General features: G+C 45.9%; 1 pseudogene; it reads left to right on the forward strand.

Moving 5' to 3' along the window:
• Positions 1-2802: 2802 nt before the first annotated feature.
• LOC132476155 (RNA exonuclease 1 homolog) lies at positions 2803-6590 on the forward strand (annotated as a pseudogene).
• The last annotated feature ends 2562 nt before the right edge of the window (positions 6591-9152 follow it).

A 9152-nucleotide genomic window follows, 5' to 3' on the forward strand; every position in this document is an offset into this window, starting at 1 on the left:
TCAATATTTTTGCTTCCCTTTTATTGTTAAGTACTTTTCCCCCTTATCTTTAACCTCGACGTTATTAAAACTGCACCAGGAATCTATTTTAAAAATCTCACTGTGACATTTCTGCAAAAAAAATGACCTTACCATTTTATAGGTGCTGCAGTCATTTGGCAGGATACAACAATTTTTTTCCTCCCCCAGTAAATTAACATTCTAAAAAAATGCTTGTTTAAAACTCTTTATTCGATTGTCATTTGTAAGTGGGCCGGCACTTCCAGTCACACAGAATGAAGAATGGCTAAACTGCAGACAATTTCCAGGCTCAGGCGTCTTGCAAACTGACTTTCATCTTTATCATGCTTCACATTTCATTTCCAAGCTGAGCTGAAGCCTTCACCAGGTTCAGAACCGTGTCTTAAGAGCTAAGGGTTCAAGAGGTTCCACAAGCTAATGAACAGAGTTGAAAAGTGACCATATGTCACTGCAGGTATAAATCAAACTTTTTTCCAAATGATTTATGTTCTGCTTGTTCTTTCCTCATATTGCCTCTCAAAAAATACAAATAGAGCTTGTTGAGTCCCTTTGTCTGCAGCAGAAAACCACAAATGATGGCCCTACTCCTGTCCATCGTCATGACCCACCTGGTGGGAGTGACGATGGGGACGATGGTCATGCTGGTGTCACAATGGTGACGCTGATGGTGAAGTTCATGACGATGATGATGACGATGATGCTGGTGGTGATGGTGAAGTTCCTGAGGATGATGACAATGTTGCCGATGCCGACAGTGTTGATAAAACCTGTAGCACCTGCGTACTGAGGGCTGAATGTTTTTCTAGGTACCACGCTGGTCACTCTGTTCACATACTTCCTCTAATCCTCACAAGAGCCAAGTGAAGTATATCCTCCTATTATTACTATTATTATTATTAGTAGTAATACCTCCATTGAATAGATAAGAAAAGTAGGCTCAGTGAACGGACACACACACAATGTACTACAGCTCAGGATGTGGAAGTCACAAATGCTGTCCTTCACCTAGAATGTTTAGAAAGTTATTACTTTTTAGTCCTAAATGTAATATTCCTCCGTTTAGGAAGTGGAGGTTCCTGACTGGGGTTAGTTATCTTGCAGAAATCCGGAGGGGAAAGAAGGATCATGCCAGTGTGGAGGTAGTGGGGTGCAGAACGGGCCGTTGTTAAGGAAACAAAAGCATACTTTAAATTTCTCAGAAAAGCGCATGGTTATGGAAGACATGCTAATCGTTGCCTTTCTCCCAAATTCAACATTAAATCAACACTTAACAAATGTAGACGGAGCCATTATTCTACCCTAGATCCTTTGAGAGGCACGGTGGGTACCTCTGCTTTAAGCATCAGCCCCTACCAGCATGGAGTTTACCCGCAGAAGAAGCACGTGAAAAAATCACCCGACATGAACAAGGGCAAATCTGGGGCTGCAGACTCTATCCCAAGCCTGCAGTTGAGTGGGCCAGGGCAGACCCCAGGCCCTGCGCCAGCCAAAGTCTGCCTCCCGGATGGAAAACTGGGAAGATGAGACCAAAGAGGCTTGAAGAGGCTGGTCACAGAGCTTCCCGGTTCGGGCCACTGCCCTGGCCAGGCAACACCACACATATGCAGGACGTTATGGCAGAGGGAGAATTCATGAAGGAAGCAGGGAGGAGCGACCTGGGGCTGTGGGGAGAGGGCAGAGGTGGAGGCAAACTTCCCAACATTCCTCTAAGACCGTTGCTGGGGCCTGGCTGGAGGCTCTTTCCGATCTTTAGATCACCTTCCTTCCTTCCTTTTTCCTGAACTAGTTAGGGCGGATTTCTGTCTTACCTAGATCAACAATCTTAGAAAAAACTCTGTTACTGCTGATGTGCTGCATAAAAATTCAGTATATGCATTTTTAAAGTCAAACTCATTTAGTTTTCCTTTTTCCTCAGTGATTCTCCTGACTCTGGCTGGAAAAGGCTCTGCTCTGAAATAAATGCTACGTTAGACACCGGAGGAAAAAGATGGGTAAGTCCCCCGCCCCTGCAGCCTGCAGCCCGCTTGGCGGAGACAGACGGGAAGACAAGGAACTGTGGTAGCATGGAGCTCGCGTGTGAGCCACCGTGGGCACAGGGGTCCGAGACGCCCGGGCATGGGAGTGATCCCTGGGGAGAAGCCAGGCCCAAATGTCCTGGAGAGACAGTCTGATGCCCACTAAACAAACAAAGAGACCACGTAGCACTCCTGAAATATAACAGAAACTCTTTCCAGATCAGTCTTGGGTACCACTGCATCAAAGGGAATAATCAAGAACTCACACCAGGAAGTAATTCAGTAAAGTGTGCTTGGCCATCACATCACGGTCACGACTATTCCCCTCGAAACCTCTCTGTTTCCAGGCCTCTGTTTAAACACCACCTTGTCACAGAGGTGTTTCCTGACCAACTTTGAGCATGGCATCCTCTCCACCCACACATTCACGCTCTATCCCTTGGTCCCACTTTATTTTTCTTCTTAGCATCTATCGTGCCTGGGCTGCGTGACTCATTGTTTACAGTTTCTTCCCCTCTCCCAGAATGTAAGCTCCGTGAGAACCTGGCCTCCTTGCACCTGGGCGCTGTGTCCACAGCTCCGAGAACCCTGCCTGGTGCCCAGAGGGCTTTCAACAAACACCTGTTGAGCCAATAAATTAATCCTAAAGAAAATGTGATTGTAAGTCCACCAACAACATACAAATCCCAGCAACAAGAGGAATGCAGCCAGCACATCAACACCACCAATGCAGCAACAAATGTCATTAAGACATGCTTCAATCGACATGGTTCACATTTTTAACTTTACCTGGTCCGCAGATGGCCCCATGAGCAGGCATGAGTGTCGTCGTTTCCAGGTGAGCAAATGAAAGCTCGTCAGGTGATGTGACTCATGACCTCCCAAGACCCCGCAGTGCAGTCTGTAGCAGAAACGAGATTTCCTTCCAGGTGTATGTAATTCCAAAATACGAGCTTGTAGCTTTCCCTTCTCCACCTAGGGAGAGAAGATTTTAACAGATTCTCATGGTTTTTGGAATGGTTTCCACAGGTTTAATTGCTTTTGTGTCTCCAACTCTTCCCATAAAACGGCCACAGGGTTCCAGGTGTCCTACAGGTTCTGGGGACACATGCCCCAGGGATCTCTAGAGGACTCCACCCAACTCCCTCTACCAGCATCCGAAACAGCAGCCCCTGATGAACACCAGACTCTGCTGGAGGTGCTGTTTCCATGGGAAATGGATTTAACAGAGGCATCATTTCATATCTGTGATTTTTTAACAGTGGACTGAATTCTGTGTTAAGATTTGATTGGCTTGACATTTCTGCGATACGGCTCCCAGATCCATCACACAAGACCCAGGTGTTCACTGCTTCTGATCTCTTTGTATATTGGGTTTCTGGAATGTTTCCCGGCAACACACTCCAAAGACCCTAAAGATACAGGAAATGTTATTAAATTCTTTCCCCCTTGGTGCTAGCTAGTTAGGTTACTATTTTATCTTATATATATATTAAAAAACCACCTCATGATTTCAAACAGTTTTTGAAAAATCTGATTTCTGAGAAAGGTTTTTGTTTTGCTTCAGTTTTTACCTTGAGGGACACGGGGGTGCTAATGTTCAACCCTGGCTGTCCTCGCATCCATCATGCAGAGGGTAAGGGTCCCTCCACTGCCTCCCATACTCCTGCCTTGGTGCCCTCCCACCCACTCCCGTTGCCCTTCCCCTGACAGACACACAGCCTCTTGGTGACCCGTAACTTCAGTCTACCAGTCTAAGGAATTTTCCAGGCCTTAATAGTTTCCTACTTCTCACCAGTCAATTAACCTTTTATGGTTAAGGTTTTCTCACCCGATATTCCACATTTACTTTTCTCCCTAGAGAGCATGTAGGCACAGTGGTACTAATGATACGACCATATGTTCAAAACAAATAGCTTATTAGAAGCATTGTTGCCTGAGAAACACAGGCCAATGTGTTTTTCCACTCAATTATACTTTTCCATAAATATAATTTTAACTTGGTTTTCTCCTAGGCTTAAATACAAAATAACCATCTAACTTGCCTGATGCATTTCCAGAGTCAAAACAGTAGCCTATATCAATTTTTTTTTGGTTTTCCATATTATGAGCTGTCACCTGAGGATAGATTCCCTAGGCTAATGAGCATGAAGCTTTACAATCCTTTAAAATACATTGACACACAAATATTATTTGTGGGAATGTAAAATGGTACAGCTACTCTGGAAAATATTTGGTAATTTCTTAGAAAACTGACCATGCAACTACCACACACCCCATCAATTGCACTCTTGGACATTTTCCTCAGAAAAATGAAAATGTATATTCATACAAAATCCTGTGCATGAATGTTCATAACAGTTTTATGTGTAATAGTGGAAAAGTGGAAACAATTGAGATGTCTTTCAGTGGATGAATGAGTGGTCCGTCCATATTATGGAATACTGATGTGTGCAGGAATTAAGAGGAAGCTTGAGGGAATTATGTACAGTGAAAAGAAGCCAATGCCAAAGATAACAGACTCCATAGTTCCATTTATATAATGTTCTTGAAATGACAGCATTTAGAAATGGAGAAGGGATTAGTAGTTTCCGGGGATGGGAGTGAGGGAGAAGGTTTGAAAGGACAAAGGAGAGAATTCTGTGCTGATGGAAATGTTTTGTATATTGACTGTATCAATGCCTACATTCTGATGGTGAGATTTTACTATAGTTTTGCAATATGTTACTGAAGGGTAACAGAATACAGCACCCCAAAATATGACACTTTGGCATAAGGATTATTTTGAACCGAAGGCAACTGAGAAGAAGCAGATACAATAAAAGCTGTCTGTCCTCTTTCTATTTGCCTAAAAGCAAGATATAAATTTGTAAAGATGCTCAGCCCCACCAAGAAGACCAGAAAGCAATGACCAGGGACAACTCTAAACCCTTAGCCCAGAGATGGCAGCAGAGGGATGTACATGACCAACATTACTATATAGACCTTTTCTTCCACTAGTTCCTCTATATATTTACCTTCCTACAATTTTCTGCTCCTAGAAACTGAAATTCCTTTTTCCTTTGTCTCGCCACTTCTTTACCAAGTGTATTGTTCTTTTGTTAAGATTCTGTAGAAGCCCGATTTCTAACCACCCTTTCGAGTTACTCACCACCAATTAGTCCCCTGTGTACATGCCACGCACAGGTTAATAAGCTTCTATTTTCTTTTGTTATGTCTTTTATTATTCTGATTTGCAGGATCCCAGCCAATGAACCCAAGATGGGTAGAAAAAGAGATGTTTTTCTCCTCGTTACCATTAGGGAAAACTAGACAAAGGGTATGCAGGATCTCTCTGTGTTATTTCTTAAAATTGTATGTGGATCCACAATTATCTCCAAATAAAAGTCAATTACAAATACATTGGCAAAATTGTTTTCTAAAAGGAAATGGCAAATTTTCCTACCAGACAACAATTGAAAAGCCAAACTGTAAGACTAAGTCCAACAGCTTAGTTTCCAGGAATCAAATATGCATTTATCCACAGGAGAGCCTTCCAAAACCCGTCCTTAAAAGTGATGACATGGGCAATCCTCCTCTTCTCTCGGGGGGCTGAGATGTGCACAGAGGACTGCTTCTCGCCAGCGGCTGGGCAGCCTGGAGCCGGCTGGCTGACTCCCTCTGTGCCTCCTGGGTCCGGCAGTAGCACACCTCCTGGGCAGTCGGGGGACGGGTAGGAGGCGCTGGGCCTCCGCTCGTGGGCTCCGCCTCCTTGCCTTGATGGGAGAGGTGAGAGATCCTCCTCTTCTGCCCAGGAAACAGAGTGGTCAGCCCCGAGTGGCCCTGTTCCTTGGTCTTCTCCTCCTTGGGGGGCTGCAGGGCCAGGCGGCCCTTGTCCTCCGTCTTGACAGCAGTGGACTCGTTGAAAATGCACAGGCACTCCTCCATGGGGTCGGAGTCAAAGTCGACCTCTCCGGATCCGCTGGCCATCAGGTCGCCAAGCAACATGTGCAGGACAGCCGGAAGGAAAACCTCGAAGGGTTTGTGAAGACTTTTGAGAAAGAACTTTCAGGAGATGCACACCCAGGAGTCTACGCCCTTGACTGTGAAATGTCTTACACACGTATGGCCTGGAGCTGATGCGCATCCCGGTGGTGGACACAGAGCTCCAGGTTGGGTACGACACCTTCGTCAGACTGGACAATGAGATCGTCGACTATAACACTAGGTTTTCAGGGGTGACCAAGGCTGACCGCACGGACACGAGCATCTTGCTGCAGGATGTCCAGGCCGTCTTCCTGAGCATGTTCAGTTCAGACACCATCCTCATCGGCCACAGCCTGGAGAGCGACCTGCTGGCCTTGAAGGTCATCCATAGCACCGTGGTGGACACGTCTGTTATTCCCGCATCGCCTGGGCCTCCCCTACAAGCGCTCCCTGCGGAATCTCATGGCCGACTACCTCAGACAGATCATCCAGGACAATGTGGACGGGCACAGCTCCAGTGAGGACGCCAGCGCCTGCAGGCACCTGGTGATCTGGAAGATCCACGAAGACACCAAGACCAAGCGGTGACCGCCGCCTGCCCGCCCGCCTCTCCTGCCGCCCTGGCCCATTCTCTACCCCAGGCCTCTTCCAAAACAGTGCAATATCTCGAGAGCTAACCCTGTCCACGTTGCCAAGACACAGAAAACCGAGAACGGGACGAGCCGGAGGCCACGAGAGCTCAACGCCGAGACTGACCCCGGAGCCCCGAGCCCCCGCCGCACCCCGTCGCCCGTCCCTGCCTCTCCGCCCCAGACCTCTGTCCTCTGGAGACTGCTGCTGACTCGACAGGCGAGGCCGGGGCCCTCCTGCCCGGCACCCCAGCGGGCCCTGCTCCTTCTCGTGGGTGGGGGGCGGCCGGGCAGGCTTGTCGAGGGTTTGTTTGTGACAGGAGTTGTCTTCTTATTTTGTATTGTTATTTTTATTATTTGTAATTTAAACCTGATGACTTGCACAGTTGTCTTCCCCCACCCGGAGGAGCAAGACCCTGGTGCTGCCTTCCCTCCCGGGGAACGGGGCTAGGGCTGGGAGGGGAGCGCCGGCACCCCAGCAGCCGTCAGGACCTGGGAGTTCTGGGAACCAAGCCAGCCCCTCCATCAGCCCCCAGGGCCTTGCCTTCTGGACGCCCCAGGGCCCGTCGGCCTCTGGACACTGTCTTCCCGCCAGAGCCCCGCCCTCCTCCGGGGGCTGTCTGTAAAGGCCCACAGAGCCCCAGTTCCTGCATCCCCTCTCCCCCACCCCCAGGCGGGGGCAGAATAAACGTTTGTATGGATTTTAGAAAAAAAAAAAGTGATGACAAGTTCTAACCAGAGATACAAAATTCTTTCTTGACAGTCCCACTTATTCTCAACTCTGCTCTGGGCCAAGTAACTGCTAACGTTACTTCAAATGAGGTGTTAATGTTTGATCTGAAGTCAAGTATTACCTCTCCCAGCTACTCTTTGCATTTCGTTGGAAAGTTTAAAGTTAACCCAAAGGAGAGTTTTAGTGGAAGCACAAGCAGGTGGAAATGTTTCTTTGATGCCCCTCAAGCCTCACAGAGGTGACTGTCCTGGCTACCGACCCACCCCCATCAGACGCTGTCCTGTATGAACCCAAGATTGCTGAGGATCACTCAAAGTTGGACCAGCCAGTTGCCTAGCCAACGGTACTGCTGAGATACAGTGGGATTTGTTTCCTCTGTGACTTATATTTTGGTCTGCGATGTAGTTTTTCTCCTGGCAAGGCTGCTGTCTTCATTCCCACGTCGTCTGCTGGGCGTTCGTTCGATCTTGAAGATCAGGTTGGAAGTTGATGCTTTGATTGTCTTTGATGTTTTCCAAGGGAGGAAAGGCTGTCAACTTTTCAAGTGGCACTCAGCTCTAGGTAAAGAATGTTTCTGATTTTTAGAGTGTCTATCAGATGCAATTATACACTGACTGACCTGTTTGCCATTCAAATGTCTCCTAACACTTGCTCCCATATTGGGAAATGAAGACCTTATTTCTATTCTTCTACTCAAGTCTGCCTGTTTTGAGAGTTCACCTGACTTCTAAACTTTGGGGATGAAAAGCACCAGATGGTTGGCATATTTTTTTTTCTGCACAGTTGACATTTTTCAAAATCAATATCTTAAGCACAACACAGAGAACACAGAATCTTGCCTTTATTTCAAAACAGGTATGATAAATAGCCAATCTGCATATACAGTGACAGGTGCTGGAGACACAAAGATAGAAAAAAGATGTGGATCTTGCCCACAAAGAGTTTATAGTCTGAATGTGTGGTAGTGGGGGAATGGGGGTCCCAAAGATAAACGTTTGTTACAACATACAACGCAGCACACGGAATACTGTGGCCGTCATTTTCCCATGTCCTTGACACTTAGAGGTATTATCTTGAAGAGTCATTCGTGCAGGAAAATGATGCTCCTCTTAAAAATTAATTTGTCATTGATTATTATTCAGGATATAATTTTCTCCCACATTTGTATGATTCTACTGTCATCCTTAGCCTGTTTTCCCATTGGGGCACTTCCTCTTTAATTACTGCTTTATTTTGTAATTTTTAAATTCTAAATTGTGGAGTAGCTCAAATGTACCAAGACCTAGAGTTTTAACCTCGGCTCACATTTAGATTTGGGAGGACAAGAAATGTTGATAAGTATGTTACTAACACTCCCGCCTTCACCCACTCATTTCTTTTCCTTCTCTCTCCACAGGTAACCAGAGTTCTGACATTTATAGATACTTTCCTCCTTACGCTTCTTTTTCTATTTTTTTATATGTGGATGTGCCATGACATATAGTATTAGAATTATTTTTTATGTTTCATATGTAACTAAAATAAAGTGTATCAGATTTTATGTATCCTTTTGAACCTTGCTTTTTCTCCCTTGCCACATTATAATTTTGATATTTTTTAGTTGTATTTACACCGATTGACTTTAGTGCTCTAAAGCAGAGGTTGGCGAGCTTTCTGTTAAAGGGATAGGAGGTAGGTATTTTAGGCTTTTTGGGCCACAGGGAGTTTGCTGACAGCTGCTCTGTAGTATTCCATTGTAGGCCATAATTTGTATATATTCCCTTAATGATTTTTTAAAATCGCTCTCAT

This window comes from Mesoplodon densirostris, chromosome 16 (genome assembly GCF_025265405.1).
Source record: "Mesoplodon densirostris isolate mMesDen1 chromosome 16, mMesDen1 primary haplotype, whole genome shotgun sequence".
Classification (NCBI taxonomy): Eukaryota; Metazoa; Chordata; class Mammalia; order Artiodactyla; family Ziphiidae; genus Mesoplodon; species Mesoplodon densirostris.